The sequence below is a fragment of the Pinus tabuliformis genome, chromosome 4_2 (genome assembly GCF_031772625.1).
Source record: "Pinus tabuliformis cultivar Carrire ecotype Pingquan chromosome 4_2, CPIR1, whole genome shotgun sequence".
NCBI lineage: Eukaryota > Viridiplantae > Streptophyta > Pinopsida > Pinales > Pinaceae > Pinus > Pinus tabuliformis.
The window spans coordinates 976,584,021-976,607,114 of record NC_142304.1 but is presented as its reverse complement, the minus strand read 5'-3'; the positions used below and the strand labels follow the sequence as shown (position 1 = coordinate 976,607,114).

Below are 23,094 nucleotides of genomic sequence, written 5' to 3'. Positions count from 1 at the left end.
CAATGTAGTTTATAAATAAAACATTTCACTCCCCATGTTAAGTAAAAGATTTCAATGTCAACTATGTATATATTATATATAGTTAAAATAAACAAATCCATGTATATATTATATAAAGCATTTCAGAGAGAGAGAGAGAGAGAGAGATCAAATATTTGGAAATGCAAACTCTTCTTCAAGTTTTGTACTATCAAAGTGGTTTGCACCTCAAAAAAGATTTGATCCTTGTGGAAGGGTGCTAAACATGGGATTAAGATGGATATATACTAGTTAGTATTACTGAAATTCCACCAAAAAAGGCATTTCGTCCATTCATTAGATTGTTCTTATATTAACTAATAATATATAATAATATTAATTGACGAAAAAATTATAATAATGATCATAACTAATAATATTAATTATTAGTTAGTGTTGACACCTAATCTTTGGGATTAGGTAATTCATATAAAATTATGTAAATAGAAAATAAGGAGAATTGAAATATGAAGACACATTGGGAGATGAAGCCCTAGAGCCTCTCCCTCCATGTATATATCTATGATCAACCTTAATGCAAATACACAATTCATTTTGAGGAGTTACCTCCTCGTCTGACATGGTATCAGAGCACAAGTCCCATTTTAGACTTGTAACTCTTGTATTTTGTTAGTTTTTTAATCCCATTTAGAGTTTTGTGTGTTGTCTCCTTAAGTTTGATGAAGCGAAATTGGTCCGTGCTCTTTGTTGCTTATGGTTGTGAGTTATATCATTGTAGTGCGTTCAAACATTGCGTTGAATGCATGCAATGTCGATGTAGTGCATTGAATTTTCGACTGTGTACACTTCTCTAGAAATTCATGGTTCAAATATCAACGTTTGATCCATTCTTTGAATTGAGAGGAGGAAAAAGGACAAAGAGGGAAGCGTGGTGATGTGGCCGAAAGTGTGTTACCTGGAAGTGTTGTGGTGTGGTGAGAACAGTCGACCGAAGGTGTGTGACTGTTGTTATGTCAATATTTAATGATTAGAGCCGGTGAATGGTATTACTGTGAATGTGTTGCGTTGACTATCCATGCGATATTATTATGTTGCATTGTGTTGAATTTCTTGACTATTATCATGATTGCAACCCAACTCTCGGTTATCGTGAATTTCATCTCATATCTCTCCCTCCCTGACTGTGCTGGCGTGGCTCTCTGTTGTGGCATCACACTGCCTCCCATACCACCATACGTCATTGCTTATAATTCCCCATACCACCATACGTTGATTAGTGGTATTACACCATACCTCCAGTTCGTATCTCCCTTCGATTCATATTGGTTACATATTACACCACTGTTGACCCCACAATACGAAAAATCTTATTGGTATTGTAGTTGGTTAACCCCCAACCTTACTCCTCCCTATACTGCTTTGGTACCACCTCCTCCCCATACCACCCATACTGCCTCCTCCCTATCAAGTTGCATTACATTGAATGATGTCATGTATTATGTTGAATGTTGTCATTACCTCCCATACAATGTTATGTTGAACGTTCTCATAATATATACCACCTCCTCTCGCTATATCACCTCCCCCATATAACCCTCCCACATATAACTCTGCTCCCTCTTCCGGTTAAAACTTCCCCTTATACATTGCCTCCCACATATAGTCCCTCCCCCATATAACCCTCCCCGAAGTAATAACTCTGTCATATAAATATATACAAGAAGTGCATTTTTTCACAATATATAGCCAACAAAGTACATTTTACATAGTACACAAATTTTCAAATGCATTCATTGATATCAATTGTTGGAGTAGTTCTCTTTGTAAAAGAGAACTATCTTGAATGGTCAAGGAAGAGAAAACACACTCTCATTTTCAGTGAGTTGCGGAGAGGAGTTTGTGAAGGAGAAGGGGATAATGAACTTGCAAAACCCAATTTAGATAAGGAGATTTCCATTTGGGAAAACAAGAACAGCAAGGTCTATGCCTTGATTGCAACATCTGTAAATGAAGAGGTGAGTCACCATAATTCTCCATTCTCAAATGAATTTGATGCCTTAAATAAGTTGAAGGAACTGTATGACTCACACTCTGAACTTGAAGTTGTCCAATTGATGATAAAATTGTTCAGTCTTGAATTGAAAATGATGACCCTCTTGCTTTAGCATCAGAAGTAAGATCCATTATGCATGATATAAAAGCCACTGGTGTTAAAATAAACATTCCTCTCATAGCTTCTGTCAAGGCACTATATCCCGCTACTTCAAATTATCTTGAGTCTTTCCAAGCAAGTGGAAAACTCAAGGAAATTACCTTTGACTCCCTTGAGAAAAGGTTTTCTAAGAGAGAGAAGGATTTTTGGAAGAAGACAACTCCTTAGTATTCTGAAGAAGTTATGTGTCTTGCACATAGAGAGAAGAATCATGCACAAGATTATTCTAGAGGAAGAGGTGGCCGAAGAGGAAGAGGAAGAAGGAATTTTAGAGGCAGGGGGGCAGACAGTTCCAAGGAGAAAACTCTGATCTTCATTGCATACGATGCAATAGAGATGGACATGATGCATCCACATGTAAGTTTCCTTGGGACAGAATTGAGCAGGAAAGAAATGAAGGCAAAGGTAAAACCAATGACAAAGGGAAAGGTAAAGCACCTGAATCCGCTCATTATGTTGTGGCACATTGCAATATTGGAGTAATTGAATACTTGTTTAATGCTTCACTTGCTTCTTGGAAAGATGATTGGTTTTTTTATTCAAAAGCAACTTGCCATATGACTTTTAGGAGAGGTTTGTTTGAAGAATTCATTGACAATGTTGATGGAGCAGTATATTTTGCAGATAAATCAAAACTCAAGCCATCAAGGCTTGGCACCATCACGCTCAAACTGCCTGGTCTTCCAATCTTGCTTCTGCATGATGTTTTATATCTCCCGTAGCTGAGGAGAAACATTCTGTTTTTGGTCCACATCCGCGAGTAAGGACACTCCATCAATATATTTGATGGCAATGTTGAGGTCTGAAAAGCATCAGATCACTCACTTCTCATGACAGGAAAAGAAGAAGAAAGACTTCTGAAGCTACAAGGTACCTCTGCTTGTGCACAAAAAATTTCATACAGTTCTCATTATGATGAAGGCATATTTACATCAAGTCTTTTATGGCATGTTATATTTGGACACTTGAATTATGAAAACCTTCGTATGTTGAAGAAAAGTGGTGTTACTGGTTTTCCTACAATTCCTAGGGAACCTAAGCAATGTGATGCTTGTATCTTAAGAAAGCACAACAAACAATATTTTCATGATTCACATTCTAGAGCACATAGAAAACTTGAACTTATTCATTCAGACTTATGTGGCCCAATGCTTATTCCTTCTGCAAATGGAAATAAATATATGATGACATTTATTAATGACTACACCAGAATGTGTTGGGTTTATTTATTGAAGAACAAATATGATGTTTTTCAAACATTCAAGAACTTTCATGCATGGATTGAAAATGATGCAAAATCTCATATTTGCTCTATTTGCACCGATAATGGAAAATAATACACTTCAAATGAATTTCAAAACTATCTTCACCAGCATGGGTTCAAACATCAAACAATTGTGCCTTATAACCCCCAACAAAATGGAGTAGGTGAAAGAATGAACAGGAAAATCTTAAGTATGGTACGTTCCATGAAGTTTTTCAAGAATGTAAAATTGATTTTTTTTGCGTGATGCAGTTCTATGTGCTATGTATATAAAGATTGGATGTCCATATAATGCTATTAGAAATAAGAGTCCTTATGAAATGTGGTATGGCCACATTCCTTCGGTAAAACATCTCAAGGTCTTTGGTTCCACCTGTTATGCCTTGATACTTAAGGAACAAAGAAACAAACTTGGTGCAGGGAATCGTAAGTGCATCTTCTTGGGGTATTCAAATACCTCCAAAGCATACCATCTCTATGATGAATTTAATAAGAAGTTTGTATTATCTAGAGATGTGATATTTCTTGAATCTTCCAAGGCTGAAATGTTGTTCAGTGACAGCTTGATCACTTGGATAGATTCATATATGCAAAGTATTTTCAAGAATTTTATAATGAGTTTCCACATCTTGAAGGGGGGATTTCTATACTGGATCAATCTATGGAATATTCTTCTAAAGCACTTTCTCCCCCAAATGAATCTCTAGCCACTAACCCAGATGACACTTTGAATGATGTGATTGACAGAATTGGGAAACTAAATCTTGATTCACCCCCAACTCAGTCAACTGAGAAGCCTGGGACATCTCAAAAAGGTCCTCCAAAATGGCTGACAAAGACACTTGAAAGTGTTCATCCTAATGAGATTGGAAAGACAGGAACAAGGATTTCTACTAGACAGAATGGAGATGATGTAGACGATTTTACTTCACCTATTGATATGGATTTTTCTTATGATTGTGAACTCAATTTGTCTTCAAATTTTAAGCCAACTTCCTTCAAAGAAGCCTCTTCTCATGATGAATGGAAATAAGCGATGCAAAAAGAGTATGATGCCTTGATAAAGAGTGGCACTTGGAAGCTAGTTGATCCTCCATTAGGAACCAAACCAATTGCCTACAAGTGGGTCTACAATAATAAGTCTAAATTTTATGGGTCACTTGACAAGCACAAAGCCATGCTTGTGGAAAAAGGTTTTGCACAAAAGGAAGGGGTTGACTATGAGGAGACTTTTGCCCCCACAACAAAATGGGCTATGATGAGCCCCAATTTTTGGTACAATTTGGGCTCATATTGGCCTACTTACCTTGCTCAACCATTCACATTTTACCACTTATGCATTCATTTCTTAGTATATTCGTGTTGTTTGTAGGAAGAAGGGCAGGCATTATATCTATGTGACTAATACATGATGATTTCAGGTTCTTGGCATTAAAGAGAGCAAAGACCACGCAAAAGGAGACAAGGAGACAACAAAGGTGACATTGCGGGTTCATAGGGAGGTTGTCCACAGTCTTGATGACCCTCCTCATGATTATCACCTTCACTCCGAGCTCTAACAGCTCTCCCCACCGAGCTTAAAGGCAACCAACACGTTCTACAAGATTAGCAGTTTTACAGCAGTTTGACTTTCAGTTGGACAGCCAAGCTCCACGAATGAAGGAAGCCAGCTTGATCTTCATTTTGTATAAATATGAAGGCCGTAGCCTTTGTTAGAAGCTTTTTGAACTTTTGGACTGATATTGTAATTTTGGAGCATAGCTCGGTGTTTGTTTTTGTAAGCCAGTTTTGGCATGACATTAGACTTTTGATTATGAATAAAGGCAAGCAGATTTGGATCTAATTCTGAGCTTTTAAGGGAGTTATAGCTCTCAGGTTAGGGCCCAACCTGAGAGCAATAGATCTCCTCTTCTTGTAGTGTTATTCACCTTTATTTCCAGCATTTTGTTTACTTGTTTTGATATGCATTTCAAGAACACAGTTTGCTGATTTGATCTCTTTAATAGGATTGAGTAGGATTGGTTTATGGTTAAATTACTTTCAGCTGCTTAGATTCAAATACGAGGTTTGTAATACACAGGAGCTCCAAGAAAAGGTTGTTAGATATCACTGCCATCTCCGTTTAGGGATTGGGGTGCAGTCTATACCAACCACCAAAAAAAAACGCAGTCTTTTCTACTCTCATGCAAGCTGCAACACAGTTGGTTTAATCGTGGATCCTCCCATGCACTTTCACTCTTGAGCCATACCTCGTCATTGCAATTCCATGCACGGTTTTTCTCCACAATTTCCATTGTTGTTTATTGATTTAATAGCACAGGTAGCACTGGTTAATGAATTCTCGTTTTTGGTGCAAGACATAAATCATTTGTTTTATTTACACTGCTCCATATCATTCTACTTCCTTCTTCTTCTTCTTCACCTCTCCTCAAGCCACCTACTCGACCTCTGTTCAACTCGTTCACCTTCCAACTCATCCATTGCCACGTAGCTTCATCTTTTTGACCTTTCGTTGCTGCCATCCTTCTATCCACCAATCAACTCCATGCACTCTCTCTCCATCTTATTCCTCTGCCCCTGAGTCATCACAAGTTCCATCTCCACCTTACCTATCCACCCAAACCATCCCATCACTTCACCATCACCCAAAACTTCCACTTACAGCTCATCCTGTAGAAGTTAGTAGACTTCCTGTAGAATTCCTTAGTTTCCTGTAGGATCCCTTACAGACATCCTGTAGAAGCCTGCAACTTGGTTGTCGAGCATCCGAACGTTGTAGACCTCTGTGGACTAATGCTAGGGACCCTCTAGGACCTCTCCTAGCCATCCTGACCTTTCCCAAGCTTTCTCTCCTTTCGCACCACCTTTGCACAACCAAACCCTAATAAGGAACAAATTCATAATCACTCCATCCACTTAAGCAAAAATACAAAAACAATGTTATTTTTCATAGAAGTAGTTTGAGTTCATGCATTTCACATCATTAGAAGTAATGGCATCAGTTGTAGACATTTGCACTCTCACTATTGCACCATAGAGGTTAAACTAGTCAGATTAGGGTTTACTAGGGTTTCCATGCTTTGGTTGGCTTTCAGTTCATTGTTGCAAAGTAGATCAATTTCCCTTGAGATAGCCTTCGTCCATCATTTAGAAAGCTTCTTCTGAGAGCATATAGAAGTTGGCTTGAGCCCTAGCGGACTTGTGCCAGCTGACCAAGTGACAGCTGCGACAAGAGCTAGTACTTGTGCATACAACACCATCGCTTCCAAGTTTGTACGAACTACCGGGTTGATAAAATTAGAGATAGGGAGCCCCAGGAGTTGTAGCATTATTGCTACAATACTGGAGCCCACCATCTTTTTGGCGCCGTTGCCGGGGAAGCGTCAGAGTATTAGTAATTGTTGCTTTTCTTCTATTTTCTTACTCTTGCCTTCTGCTAAGTAGTTTATTTCATTTCCATTCTGCAAAAGTAGCATAGACATTTCCTGCTTTCATAGATTAGCATTTCCTGCTTTCATAGATTAGCATTTCCTGCTTTCATAGATTAGCATTTCATTTCTGCAAGCGTAGACTAGCATTTCCATTCCTGCAATTTCATTTGAGCAAAGTAGATTAGTTCTTTCCTGCTTTCAGTTTAATTCTGCATCTTTCTAGTTAGTTGTAGATCAATCTGTTTCAGTTTTGCAGGTACAAAAGAAAAAAATCAAAAACAATCAAAAAAGAAAGTCTTTTCCATTTCATGCCTTGTAGGAACCGAGATAAATCAGGCAAATTCCTACCCAACACCCCCACCACATCACTGAGTCACCCTTCTCTCTTCTTTGGTGACAGTGACCCAGAAGAACCTATAGGTGAACATCCCGAGATATACAAAGATCCTATAGTAGAAGAAGAGTTAGAGACCACTCCATCTGAAGCTATGGCTGACAATAGAAGAGAAGATGAGAGAATAGAAGGTGCCTTCCCCATCCGAGAGACCAATGGAGAGATGAAAATGAAGAACATTAGCCCCTCCGCCTTACCTCACTTCCATGGACTGACTACTGAAGATCCTAATACCTTCCTGTTTGAGTTTGTTGTCCTTTGTAGAACCTATGACTATACTGAAGATGAGCAAAAGCTGAAACTCTTCCCTTCAACTCTTAAGGATGCAGCATTACGCTGGTTCATGGGCTTACCTGGGAATAGTATCACCACTTGGGCTCAGATGCAGCAAGCTTTCAATACCAAGTACAGGGATTATTGTAGGTCTAAGGAAACCAAGGGAGAAATCTTTCGGATGACCATGGGAAATGATGAGTCCTTAGAGGATTATGAGGAGAGGTTCCAACTAAGCTATAAGCGGGCCAGGTGCACACTTGACCCTGAATCCCTCAAGTTGGTCCTGCTCCGAGGAGTCCCTGAAGACCTCTTAGATACCCTTCACATGTTAGCTAGGGGGGACATTTACCAACTGCCTTATGAGGACATCAAGACTGTGTTTAGAAACCACTCCAGGGCAGCTAGGAAACGAGGTAGGGGAAACCTCCTCTCAACTAGTGTCCCTTTCTCCAAACATGAGCTTGCAAATCAATTAGAAGATCTCAAGAGTGAGGTGAGACAGACCATTGCCATGTAGCTGGATACATTCAGAATCTAGCAGAAGAAAGAAGAAGCTGAGAGATCCTTGGCTGTCTTCTGCCCTAGGTGCACAAGGAGACACCCTAAGAACAAATGCCCATTGCATTCGGTTGAAGTATGTTTTGTTTGTGAGGAGGACCATCCCACAAATCAGTGTCCAACCTTACCTGGGTTTAAAGCCATGTACCAAGGGACAGAAGCTCCCACTGAACCTCTCTATTACCTCAACCAAAGGAGGCCACAAGGATCTAGACCTTATCAGCAGGGGATGCAAGGGGCACCTCAAGCTTATTACAGCCCCAACCAATCGACTCCTATGCCTTCCTGGGGTCCCCCTGGTCATCCTTCCTGGTCCATGCCTCCTCCATGGTCTTATCCACCTCAGTACCCCACTCAACCTACTTCTCATTCATATCATTCACATGCCCAGCCACAGCCTCAGTGGAATGCACCTCAGTCGGGGTGGAGGCCCCAGTACAACACTCCTCCTGCCATTTTGCCTCCACCACCGGTTCAACCTCAGCCATTACCTCCTGCTCCTCCAAGGCAACCTCAAATGCCTGCTCAACCGAACCCGAACCCCAACAATAGACAGGCCCAGCAGGTATACACTGGGGAAACCTCATGCCCTACCTATGCTGTGGAGATCCAGGAGATCAACCTTCGATCTAGGAAGACTCTACCAGATCGCCAACCTCCTCCCCCAGAGGATGAGGAAGATAAACAGGAAAGTGAACCAAAGGCTATTCCACCCTTTCCTGAGAGACTAACAGCCACCACACAACCCAACCCAGAGGAGGATGAGCTTATGGGTGAGTTCAAGCAGTTGTGTGTAAAAATACCACTTCTCCAAGCCATCAAGGATGTGCCAATATACAACAAGCTGGTTAAGAAAAAGTGTTTCAAACACCCAGGCAGGCAGAAGAAAGATGCTCCAACCATCAATGTCATAGGACAACTGTCTGACCTTATGTTAGGACAAGTCATCTGCCCAAAGTACCTAGATCCTGGAAATCCTGTAGTAGATGTCCACATCAATGGCACCATCATACCTCACACCTTGATTGATCTGGGGGCTGCCATTAATGTGATGACCAAGGACACCATGCTCAAACTCAATCTTCAGGGTTCCTTGAGGAAGACCTCGACAGTACTGCAATTAGCAGATCGCTCCACTGTGACTCCCGAAGGGATTGTGGAGGATGTCTTGGTCTCTATCGACTCTTGGGAATATCCTGCAGATTTCTTGGTTCTACAACCCAAGGCAAAGCTTACTGGATATCCTCTCATTTTGGGAATGCCTTGGTTAGCCACTGCAGATGCTTACATAAGTTTTCGTGCAGGAAATATGACCATCAAAAATGGTCCTATGTCCAAACAGCTAGTTCTATACCCTCCTGCCCAACCCTCCTTAGAGCATGACTTACCACTCTGGTTAGAAGAAGGAGAGGAAGACGAGGTGTACTCAACACCTCTGTGCACCTTAGAGACCACCAGAAGAGACCCCCCAACCGAGGATGACTTGATTGAGACCTTGATCCGGAATCCACCTCCCAGTACACTATCCTTAGAGAAATTGGTGGAGGATGCCCAAGCTAGCACTTTAGTGGATCTTTGTACAACCAACCCTGTCACTCCCAGAGTCAAGAATGTGGAGTTCGGCCCTGAGAGAACATTGAAGATCAGCTCCTCCCTATCTCCTTCCTAGGAAAAGGAGCTGTGTAGCCTGTTGGCCAGTCACCTAGATGCTTTTGCTTGGAGCTATAAGGAGATGAAAGGAGTCCATCCTTCGGTTTGTACCCATCACATATACATCAAAGAGGATTGTAAGCCGGTTAGGCAACCCCAGAGGAGAATGAATCCAGCCCTTAAGGACATTGTCAAGGAAGAATTTCAAAAACTGTTGGATGCCGGATTCATCTACCCCATCTCAGATAGTGAATGGATGTCCCCTCTGGTGTTGGTTCCCAAGAAAAATGGGAAATGGAGAATCTGTGTGGACTACCGGGAATTGAACAAAGCTACCAAGAAAGACCATTTCCCTCTACCTTTCATAGATCAAGTGTTGGATGGACTGGCAGGAAAGAAGTTCTTCTCTTTCCTGGATGGGTTTAGCGGGTACAACCAAATCCAAATCAGCCCGGAAGACCAAGATAAGACAACCTTCACTTGCCCTTGGGGTACCTTTGCCTACCGAGTCCTTCCCTTTGGGCTATGCAATGCTCCTGCTACCTTCCAGAGAGCTGTTTTGAGCATCTTCTCGGAGCTGGTCCACGATGCAATGGAAATCTATATGGATGACTTCACTCCTTATGGGGCCAACTTTCAGGAAGCATTGTCCAATCTGGGAAAAGTCCTAACCAAATGCATCGAGATGAACTTGTCCCTTAGTCCTGAAAAATGTGAATTCCTAATGACTGAAGGGACCGTGCTAGGCCATACCATTTCTTGCCAAGGGTTGCAGGTGGATCCTAACAAAATTGCTCTCATCAAGAGGGTTCCACCTCCTCAAAAGGTAAGGGATGTTCGGAGTTTCTTGGGATTAGCAGGATACTACCGGAGATTCATTAAAGATTTCAACAAGCTAGCCTCGCCATTTTTTGGCCTGTTGGCAAAAGATGTGGAGTTTAATTGGACTGACGATTGTCAGAGGGCTTTAAATGAATTGAAGGACAAGTTGGTGTTAGCCCCAATCCTGAGAGGTCCAAACTGGGCCCTACCTTTCCACATCCACACTGATGCCTCGAACAAAGCCATAGGTGCAGCTTTAGGACAGGTTGAGCAAAAACTTCCATATGCCATTTACTTTGTTAGCAAAAACTTGTCCAAAGCTAAGCTGAATTACACTGTAACCGAGAAAGAATTCTTGGCTGTGGTCCATGCACTGAACAAGTTCCGACATTATATTACTGGCTATCAAACCTTTGTACATACAGACCATGCTGCAATTAGATATTTAATGAATAAACCAGATGTGAATGCTCGTATTATTAGATGGTTACTTTTATTGCAGCAGTTTGATTTGACCATTGTTGACAAACCAGGTAGAGAAAATGTTGTTGTTGACTTTTTATCTAGATTGGATTTGTCTGCAGATGAGGATGGAACGGTGGATGACCAGATGCCCGATGAACATCTGTTTGCTATTTCAGTACTCTCTCCATGGTTTGCTGATATAGCAAACTACCTTGTTTCAGCACAGTTCCCTCCGCACCTATCTTCCAGAGAGAAGAGCAGAATCATCAGAAAAAGTGCCTCATTTACTTGGATCGGGGGCAATCTGTTCAAGCTTGGCCCCGATCAAATCTTAAGGCGTTGTGTAAGGGAGGAGGAAGTCTTTGATATCCTCCTCGCTTGTCATGATGGGCCTTGTGGAGGACATTTTGCAGCAAAGAGAACGGCCTTCAAAATCCTGCAGGCAGGCTACTATTGGCCCACACTTCATCAAGATGTCAGAAGATATGTCAGCCAGTGTGACCAATGCCAAAGAATGGGGAAACCGACCCAAAAGGATGAGATGCCTCTCCAACCTCAGGTGACTCTTGAGCCATTTGAGAAGTGGGGTATGGACTTTGTGGGCCCAATCAACCCTCCTTCGAGGCAAAGGTCTTACATCATTGTGTGTACTGACTACCTGACAAAGTGGGCAGAGACCAAAGCGATCAAAGCAGCAACAGAAGAAAAGGTGGCCGAGTTCCTAAGAGAAAACATCTTCTATAAGTTTGGCTATCCAAGAGAGCTGGTCACTGATCAAGGGAGCCAGTTCACCTCCAACCTGGTTGAAGATCTACTAGCTCACCACAAGATCAAGCATAGGACTTCCACCCCCTATCACCCTCAAGCAAATGGGCAAGTGGAAGTCACCAATAGAGCATTAGAAGGGATCTTGACTAAGGTGGTGAGCAGCAGCAGAAAGGACTGGGCAGATCGCCTGGTTGAAGCCACATGGGCTTACAACACCACTTGAAAGACCACCACCGGCTTCACACCTTATGAGCTGGTCTATGGGAAGAAAGCTTTGTTGTCCATTGAGTTTGGATACAACACTTTGAGGATGGCAAGTCAGTTGGACCTAGATCTCAGCCATGCACAACAAGAAAGGCTATTGCAGTTGAATGGCCTGGATGAGCACCGAATGCAGGCCCTCCTTCACTCAGAAGTGGTTCAACTTCAGAGAAAGGTGTGGCATGACCAACATCTCCATGACAAGCAATTTCAGCTGGGAGATTGGGCTTTGTTGTATGACTCCAGATACAAAGATTTCAAAGGGAAGCTGAGAACCAGATGGCTAGGGCCATATTCAGTGGAAAAATGTCATGACAATGGATCTGTGCTTATTAGGACCATTGATGAGGAAGCCATCCCCATGCTTGTCAATGGGCATCGATTGAAGATCTATAGGAAGCCTCCCTCAAGACAAGAGTTCATCAAAACTATGGAGAAGGCAGTGTTGGTCATAGAGAAGGGTTTTGCCTCTGCTTTGGGCATACCCTGAAGAATCTAAAAAAAAAAAGAAAAAATAATAATAAAGATCCTTGGGTGAAAACCTTTCTGAGGTGCCCAAGGCAGGTGGTAGGGGTGAAAACCTCATTGAGGCGCCCCTATTGTCTTTTCAAAAAAAAAAAAAAAAAAGATTGGAAAAAGATCCTTGAGTGAAAACCTCTTTGAGGCGCTCAAGGCAGATGGCAAGGGTGAAAACCTCAATGAGGCGCCCCTGTTATCTTTCAAAAAAAAAAAAAAAAAAAGAGCGAAGAAAAAAAACAAAAGAAAAACAAGGTCAGCAGATTCATTATGTAAAATTGCATGCAGGTGTTCTATGGAGGAGAGGAAGCCTCTCAACTCAAAGCCAAGGGTCCTCATCATGCAGCCAGGACACCTCACCAGCACCTCCTCCAAGAAACCTCATTTTCTCCAAGGTATGTGCAATTTTATTACAGTTTGAGTCTTCTACAGGAAGACGCAGATTTTCTACAGGAAAATGCAGAGTTTCTACAGGAAGATGCAGATCTTCTACAGGAAGGTGCAGACTCTCTACAGGAACGCATCCTTTCTACAGGAAGCGCTGTATTTCTACAGGAAGCTTCCTGTAGAAGCTCAGAACGGGCCAGAATTCATTTCATGAGGCGATCTAACGGCTAAGGATCGGTTTGGACGCATGCATGCCACTGTTGTCAACCATGCACATTGTTGTTATCTTGCTCCACCATCCTTGTCGACATGCAACAAAGTACCTGCACCAGCAAAGCAGATCGATGAGTCTCGAGAAAAAAGCAACTTGTAAATGGAAAAAGCGCTAGAGATCTCACACCATATTCATCACAGTCAGCCCGAAGCTCCGAGAGCATGATCGTGAGGCCATCCATCGTCGTGCAGCATGCACCCAAGGAGGAAGAACTGTTCCAAGACATCCCGCGGGAGTCCTGTAACAGTTAAGCCTGCTAGAGTGGATACCATTCACCGCGCAGGCCATATGAAGGGAAACGTGGGCGCATGCAACTGAAGCATCCCATCCATCGACGGCAGCTCATGAACATGGACCTCCGGGCCTGTGTAAGTCCGCCAGCAGCAGGTAAATCGACTCATCAGCGTCCAAAGAGCCGAAACATCGTGTACAACCACGCAGGTAAGTGTCTCGACCCTTCCTTCCATCAGATTGCATGAATGTTACTTTGATTGATTGCTTAAGTGTAAAGGTGAATGGGTTGAGCGGCAGTATGGTGAGTTGGCTGGCCACGTCGGCCAGTTAATGGTCTAGTTGGATGTATGGGTGGTGGACGTAACAAAAAGAATGGGCAGCACGCATGTGAGAGAAATCCCGTCGAGGAAACGAGTTCAACAGGAGAGGCGGCGGCAGATCCGCGGGAATTGATGCGGCAGCAAGTGAACGCACAGTGGAATGATGGGGTGACGTCACCCAACGGTCCAGCGGGGACAGCTCACCCCCGCGCCACGGATTCCGCTGAATTCAAAATCTAATCGGCTAGATCGCATTCATGCATTTATCACCCACCGGTTTGAACTCGAGCGGCTATTCTGATCCTTCTGCAGTGTGATACGCCGAGCCTTTGTCTATCAGAGCGATTGAGAAGCACACCCAAGGTGCAGACCGACTGCAATCTCTCCCGAAAACCGCGCGCTGCATTCTACAGGAACGCTGTCATTCTACAGGAACGTTGTCATTCTACAGGAACGCTGTCATCCTACAGGGACGTAGTTTTCTACAGGAAAGCGGGTGCCTCACGTAAAAAGATGGCCAATTAAAGAGGTAACCCTGAACTCTTCATGCAACTGGTTATTAAAGGTGGCAATATTGTCGTCCACAGTCCGGTCATAGAAAAACGGTGAAATTGTTGTCTGCTGTGCCTATACTGTCATTCTACAGGATGTCGAGTAATTAAACTGTGTGAGTTCCTCAGTGATAAGTTTTGTGGGTTATGTGCATGACATTCTACGCTCTATCTCAGTAAACCAAAATCTCTTCCACAATCACCACCTCTAGTTAAGAAACTTGTTTTATCATGCCGGGTGGTTTTATAAGACGAGAACCCACTGATTCAACCAAATTGAGGGAAAACCAGGAAGTGGTAGAGCTCTTCACACGGGTTCAATGGATATCTTTTTGTGACAAATTGCAGGGGTACGATGATGAAGTGGCAGAAGAATTTTTGCAGGCTCTGAAGCCGAAATCCAAGACACTGGCCACAGTGAACTTCAGAGATCTAAGCCTCAAGCTCACCCCGCAATATATCAGTCGGATCACTGAACTTCCGATGGGTTTGCCATGGGATAAGGAAGAAAGAAAGTTGAGCCAGCAAGCCAAGAAGGAATTCTTTCCACCTGAGGAGGAATTCTCAGAGGACAAAAATGGGGTGCGAAGAACCAGCTTGCTGCCACCATGGAATGAAGTCAGCTTGCAAATCATGAAATATATAACTTTTGAAGGCCGTTTTAGCATCGTGTATGCATATCAATTTCGGTTGCTCACTGAATTGAGGCACCGGATTGATCTTCCTGTAGAACAAAAACTGAGCATTCCTTATTTCCTGTTGCAGTCTCTAATTGAGTGTGCCACAAAGCTAAAAGAGGGCATACCAGATCAGATAGCCCACCATGGGTTGATCAAGCTTCTTGTGGAGGATGCGTTGCATTCATATAAGGTTCCCCTCTCGTGGGAATCATTCCGGAATTTGACAAGAGATGGAGACATTAAAATGTTGATTGAAGAAACGGGTTCCTCCAGCAGTGAGGAACAAGAAGCAGTGGCCGAGGGAAAGAGAGAAAAAGGCCAGAAGACCCCGACCACAGTGCAGAAGAAAGAACAAAAGAAGAAGCAGGAGGAAAAGGATGACAAAGAAAAAGGTGGCACACCCATCTTGTCAGCAAGAGAAAAGAGGTTGAAGAGCAAAATGGACAAAGCTGAGGTGGTCCACGTCAGCCCAAGTACATCATCAGCACCTGCAACCAAAGCAAAAAGCAAAACCCATGCGGCTATGCAAGAAAAGGTAGTGACACCCGTGTCTACAGGAAAGTAGAAACAGGCTTCTACAGGAAGCCCGAAAACAGAGACAAAGGCTTCTACAGGAAGCCCGAAATTGGCAAAAGGGGCTTCTACAGGAAGCCCGAAAATCATTGAGAAACAGGCTTCTACAGGAAGCCCGAAAACAGAGAAAGGGTCTTCTACAGGAAGCCCGAAAACTACCAAAGCAGGGGTTTCTACAGGAAGCCCGAAAATTACCAAAGCAGGGGCTTCTACAGGAAGCCCGAGAGTGGCTAAAACCGGGTCTTCTACAGGAAGCCCAAAATTGGTAAAGAAAGGATCTTCTACAGAAGGCCCGGAAGTGGGCAAAGCAGGGTCTTCTACAGGAAGCCCGAAAACTGAAAAGAAGGGGCCCTCTACAAGGAGCTCTGAGAAAGAAAAACGCAAGGAAGAGAAGGCTGGTATTCTCGAAAAGGAGGCAGCAAATGCGTTGGCTGCCCTCAGTACACCTCCAAAGCCGAAGGAGAAGAGAGAGAGGGAGACCCCTCTACCATCTGAAGCCAGGACAAGTAAGAGGATAAACACGGGCAAGTCGTAGCCTCCACCCAGCAGCCAAACCATTTCAGGGGGTGTCCCTACTTCGCCCAGTAAAAGATCCCCCTCTAAAACATCGGCCACCCCTGAAAAGGGAAACCCAAAAATAACTTCCTGGACACGAAGGATAGGCCAATCGGCTTCCGAAGCCCGGCTCAAGGAAACGGAAAAGGGGGAGGAAGCGCCACCATCATCACCGCCAGGGGTAGAAAAGGCAGGGCCACCAAGAACAGGAAAGGAAGAGCATGCTCCGGGCTCTAGTTCTCGGCCAAGGACGAGGAGTCGGAGCAAAGTTGCTCAAGGATGAGCAAATAGTTTAGCTGGGGGGTGATGATGAGCCCCAATTTTTGGTACAATTTGGGCTCATATTGGCCTACTTACCTTGCTCAACCATTCACATTTTACCACTTATGCATTCATTTCTTAGTATATTCGTGTTGTTTGTAGGAAGAAGGGCAGGCATTATATCTATGTGACTAATACATGATGATTTCAGGTTCTTGGCATTAAAGAGAGCAAAAGACCACGCAAAAGGAGACAAGGAGACAGCAAAGGTGACATTGCGGGTTCATAGGGAGGTTGTCCACAGTGTTGATGACCCTCCTCGTGATTATCACCTTCACTCCGAGCTCTAACAGCTCTCCCCACCGAGCTTAAAGGCAGCCAACACGTTCTACAGGATCGGCAGTTTTATAGCAGTTTGACTTTCAGTTGGACAGCCAAGCTCCACGAATGAAGGAAGCCAGCTTGATCTTCATTTTGTATAAATATGAAGGCCGTAGCCTTTGTTAGAAACTTTTTGAACTTTTGGACTGATATTGTAATTTTGGAGCATAGCTCGGTGTTTGTTTTTGTAAGCCAGTTTTGGCATGACATTAGACTTTTGATTATGAATAAAGGCAAGCAGATTTGGATCTAATTCTGAGCTTTTAAGGGAGCTATAGCTCTCAGGTTAGGGCCCAACCTGAGAGCAATAGATCTCCTCTTCTTGTAGTGTTATTCACCTTTATTTCCAGCATTTTGTTTACTTGTTTTGATATGCATTTCAAGAACACAGTTTGCTGATTTGATCTCTTTAATAGGATTGAGTAGGATTGGTTTATGGTTAAATTACTTTCAGCTGCTTAGATTCAGATAGGAGGTTTGTAATACACAGGAGCTCCAAGAAAAGGTTGTTAGAGATCACTGCCATCTTTGTTTAGGGATTGGGGTGCAGTCTATACCAACCACCAAAAAAAACGCAGTCTTTTCTACTCTCATGCAAGCTGCAACACAGTCGGTTTAATCGTGGATCCTCCCATGCACTTTCGCTCTTGAGCCATACCTCTTCATTGCAATTCTATGCACGGTTTTTCTCCACAATTTCCATTGCTGTTTATTGATTTAATAGCACAGGTAGCACTGGTTAATGAATTCCCGTTTTTGGTGCAAGACATAAATCATTTGTTTTATTTACACTGCTCCATATCATTCTACTTCCTTCTTCTTCTTCTTCACCTCTCCTCAAGCCACCTACTCGACCTCTGTTCAGCTCGTTCACCTTCCAACTCATCCATTGCCACGTAGCTTCATCTTTTTGACCTTTCGTTGCTGCCATCATTCTATCCACCAATCAACTCCATGCACTCTCTCTCCATCTTATTCCTCTGCCCCTGAGTCATCACAAGTTCCATCTCCACCTTACCTATTCACCCAAACCATCCCATCACTTCACCATCACCCAAAACTTCCACTTACAGCTCATCCTGTAGAAGTTAGCAGACTTCCTGTAGAATTCCTTAGTTTCCTGTAGGATCCCCTGCAGACATCCTGTAGAAGCCTGCAAACTTGGTTGCCGAGCATCCGAACATTGTAGACCTCTGTGGACTAATGCTAGGGACCCTCTGGGACCTCTCCTAGCCATCCTGACCTTTCCCAAGCTTTCTCTCCTTTCGCACCACCTCTGCACAGCCAAACCCTAATAAGGAACAAATTCATAATCACTCCATCCACTTAAGCAAAAATACAAAAACAATGTTCTTTTTCATAGAAGTAGTTTGAGTTCATGCATTTCACATCATTAGAAGTAATGGCATCAGTTGTAGACATTTTCACTCTCACTATTGCACCATAGAGGTTAAACTAGTCAGATTAGGGTTTACTAGGGTTTCCATGCTTTGGTTGGCTTTCAGTTCATTGCTGCAAAGTAGATCAATTTCCCTTGAGATAGCCTTCGTCCATCATTTAGAAAGCTTCTTCTGAGAGCATATAGAAGTTGGCTTGAGCCCTAGCGGACTTGTGCCAGCTGACCAAGTGACAGCTGCGACAAGAGCTAGTACTTGTGCATACAGCACCGTCGCTTCCAAGTTTGTACGAACTACCGGGTTGATAAAATTAGAGATAGGGAGCCCCAGGAGTTGTAGCATTATTGCTACAATACTGGAGCCCACCAGGCTACCATCCAAACACTATTTTCCTTGGCAGCTCAGAACAGTTTGGAAGTCCATCAAATGGATGTAAAAAATTCTTTCTTGAATGGAGATATGAAAGAGAATGTTTTTATGTCCCAACCAAAAGGATTTGTTGTGAAGGGCCAGGAACATAAAATACGCAAGCTTGTAAAATCCTTGTATGGCCCCAAGTAAGCACTGCGAGCCTAATACGAGAAGGTAACTGAGCATATTTTGAAACTCAACTTTAAACATTATGATCTTGATGATGCAACTTTGTTTGTCAAGAAAGTTGGAAAAATAGTTGTATATCTTATAGTGTATGTAGATGATCTTCTGATGAAAAAGAAAACTGAGAGCTATAAGGAAATGTTTTGAAATGAAAGACTTGGTGTATGTTCACTACTCTCTTGGTATTGAAGTAACTCAGCATCCGAAGGTTGTATTCCTCTCTCAGAAGAAGTACATTGATGATATGTTGAACAAGTTTGGCATGGATGAGTGAAATCCTTTGAATACTCCAATGGAACATAACTAAAAGTTCACATCCACTGAAGGAAAATAATTTGAGGATGCAACGAAGTATAGACAACTTGTAGGAAGTCTCAACTACCTGACTACTACCATACCAGACATTTCATTTTCTATTGGAATCCTCTCCATGTTTATGAAAAATCCTTGTGAGGGACATTGATCTACTGCGAAATGGTTTCTAAAGTACTTGAAGGGAACTCAAGGCTTTGGACTTAAGTATACACAGGTCGATGACTTCAACTTGATTGGATACTCTGATTCAAACCTTGATGGAGATAAAGAAACCAAGGTATCTACTTTAGGTTATGCTATTAGTCTTGGAAAAGGAGTTGTGTCCTGGAGGTAATGCAAACAATCAGTTCCAACAGATTCCACAACTGAGGTAGAATATGTGGTAGCAGCTAAAGAAACAAAAGAAATTGTGTGGCTCAAGAAAATTATGGAAGATTTTCAGGAGAAACAAGTGCATTCAACTCCTCTCATGATTGAAAACACTTCTACAATAACGTTGGCCAAGAACCCAAAGTTCCATGATCGAACAAAGCATATCAATACAACATACCATCTGATTTGACATCATGTTAAGGCCAAGATAATTCCCCTATGCCATTGTTCCACAAATGAGAATATTGCAAACATCTTCACCAAAGCCCTTGGAAGAGAAAAGTTTGAAAGATTCAGAACGATGCTTGGACTTTCAGATTTAAGATTTTTGAGATTCTTATATTGTTGTAATAGATTTTCCGGATTTATCCCATCCATATTGTTTATTAAGATTGACGTTTTGAACCCTCAACTAAGGTTCATCATTAGGATTCTTGGACTCACCAACACCCCTTCAGATTAAGGGGGGGGGGAATGTTGACACCTAATCTTTGGGATTAGGTAATCCATGTAATATTGTGTAAATAGAAAATAAGGAGAATTGGAATATGAAGAGACACTGGGAGATGAAGCCCAAGAGTATCTCCCTCCATGTATATATCTATGATCAAATTTAACACAAATACAAAACTCATTTTGAGGATTTACTTCCTGGCCTGACATTTAGCAACAAAGTATTAAAAATAGTAGTGAGAAATCACAACACAAATATTGAAATGGAAAAGTGGTAAGTACCCTTCATTACAAGTAACATTATATCTTGAGAAGGTTGTAATGAGACTTCTAATTTATTCACTAATCAAATTTTAAAAATTTAATTTTTTTTGAAGGATTTTATTATTGTTATTATCAGGAGAATTGGTATACCTACCACCTATCATCGAGGAGACTTGGGATGGAGTTAGTAGGATTGCCACTGTACTCCTAAACCTAGTGTAACCACCCACAAGCCTTGCGAAGACAAGTAAACCAAATTTCCAACCTGGGACGACCCCTATATTGTTTGGCGAACACCTTTAGATGCAGGACATCCACTGTTTGACATAGCTCGATGGGTTATATTTGTTTCTAAAGTTAAAAATTGATACATTGTATAAGTCAAAGGGTAACTAATAATAATCAAAGAGCAAATCGATTGTTGTAATCTTGTTTTGGCATGAACTATTAATGATGGGACCACAAGTAGTTATTATTTTGCTATTGTGACTCTATTTAAAGAACAAAAGGACTATGCAATGTTTTCATTGAGTAATGTAGCATTTGGAGTTCTATTCATCCCACTTTAAGGGGCAAGTGAAAACTGTTTTTTATTCTAATAATAATTGAGACAAGGTATACATTGTATATTTCATGTGGTTTGTCTCTTGGATCCATTTTTTTTCATTTACAATATCTATATATCTAGTTTGTATTTTAAGTCTAAGGGTTAAGGAATAATGAAAATGGTATTAGATTTATTTCTTTAGCCACTAAAGATCTATATTTTAGAAAAAAACAAATAGGTGACATTTTCTGATCTTAAAATAACACAAAGATACTTAGTTTGGTGAGTAAATCTATGGTTGGGAAAGAATACATGTAGAAAAAACAAGTTGTGTCCCCTGATTGAACACCCTTCTAACCTCTTTTCATACCCTTTCAAGTAGTACACATGAGACAAAGCTTGTATACATAATTTCCTTCCAAATACCTTAGGATATATCAAAATCACTTGAAGCTAGCCTTATACAAACCTATGGTCATCTTGTTGTTATAGTACATCAAGAATAGTAATTGGGGGGATTACTTTTGCATACTAGGAAATCAGGTAGTATGGCTAAAGGCATGGTTTGTCATCACTTGTTTTTGTGAAATATTTGACTGAGAACTATTATTAGAAACTCTTAGGTATATAAATAGTTATAGAACTTGACATTTGGGTGAAAGCATGGAGTTGGGTTACACTTTTTGGTTAAATGAAGGTGCATTTTGGTGAAAACGGATCCTCAATTGAGCAATTTTAGGTGCTCGATTGAGCCATTTTTAAGCGCTTGATCAAGCTCCTTGATCGCTAAAAAACAACTCGATCAAGCATTAAAAATAACTCTCGATCGAGCTCCTATGTAACTGATCAGGATTTAAATAGGAACGCAATAAATTACAGAGATAACCATAAACACAGAGATGCAGTGGAAATAATACTTCATTTCATTAATGTCAAATACTGAAATATGCTTACAAACAGAAATGGAAATAAATTAGCTAGCGCAATGGTAGCTTATCTCTGAGAAGAGATGTGGCGGCTACATGCCTCTGAACTGTGTTACAATGAGGCTCGAAGGCCTATTTATTGTTGAGAAACAATGGAAAACCCTAAACATCCAAAAACCTAACCCTAGAAGATGAAACACCAAACTATGGGCCCCGTTTGGGTAACTTGGTACATCAACTTCCGGGGGTCGTAACTTTGGCATACAATCTTCGTTCGACACGCACAATATCTCGTTATAAAGATATATCCGAGAACTACAACTTTGGGAAGAGAAACATCGGTCCATGGACCCATGTTGCTCCCATTTTTCCCAAAAAAACGTCGTTTAGGGCCTCAAAATGGCTCGGAAGTTCAAGACCCGAAAAACTACTAAAAATAGTAAATTGTGCTACAATTAAGGGAACTAAAAAGCTGAAAGAAACAATGGTGGGGGTCCAAGTGGACCTGGCGGGTGGCCACCAATATCCACCTGGATCATTCCTCCCCCCTTAGGAAGTAATGGTCCCCTTTGCGTTGAGTTCCTCCATGAGATGAGGAAACTTCTGCTAAACTTTGTCCCTAGTGAGCCACTTGCCCTGGTGAAGGAGTTGGCCTGCTTTGACAACTTGATACAGTTGGATATTCTGCTGGCGAATGTGCTTGATCTGTGTGTCCATGATCCGATCAATTGTAGCTTGTTCCATGCAATCTATATTTAACTCTATGGGTGTGAGTTGTTTTGCAATGTCAGATGTGTCTAGTAATGGTGGACAGTATGGCCGAAGGCGGTCCACATTGAACACTGGGTGCAGGCCAAGGAATGGGGGAATGTTGAGCTCAAATGCATTGTCTCCCACAACCTTATTAATGGTGTAAGGACCATATCGGAGTGGTCTAAGTTTCCGATAGGCTTCGGTAAGGCGTTCCTTTTGCAAAGGCAACCAGACTTTGTTGCCCACCTGAAACTTGTGTGGCACCCGATGTTGATCATTTCGCTGCTTGTACTTGGCATTTGATTTCTCCACAATGTCATGGACTTGCTAGCAAATATGTTGGATGTGCTCAATGAAGTTGTTTGCCTTATCTGTTTTGAACTGGACATGAACCGAATCTGCGTGAGTAGCTACAAATGGCATGGTCACATCAATGGGACATAGTGGCTAGAATCCCAAGCCCACCTAAAAAGGGTTGTGGCCAGTCGAGCTGGAGAGCCCGGTTGTAGCTATGTTGAACATAGGGGAGGCTCTCGTCCCATGTGCATGGATGCTTTGAGTTGTACATGCACAAATCATCCTATTGACAACCTCTGTCTGGCCATCAGTTTGAGGATGGAAGGTTGTAGACTTAGTGAGTTTGGTGTCTAGCATCGAC

The 23,094-nt window shown here is 42.1% G+C and overlaps 1 pseudogene; it reads right to left on the bottom strand.

Moving 5' to 3' along the window:
• LOC149172895 (putative phospholipid hydroperoxide glutathione peroxidase) overlaps positions 1-23,094 on the bottom strand; it is a 47,438-nt pseudogene that overhangs the window by 15,344 nt on the left and 9,000 nt on the right.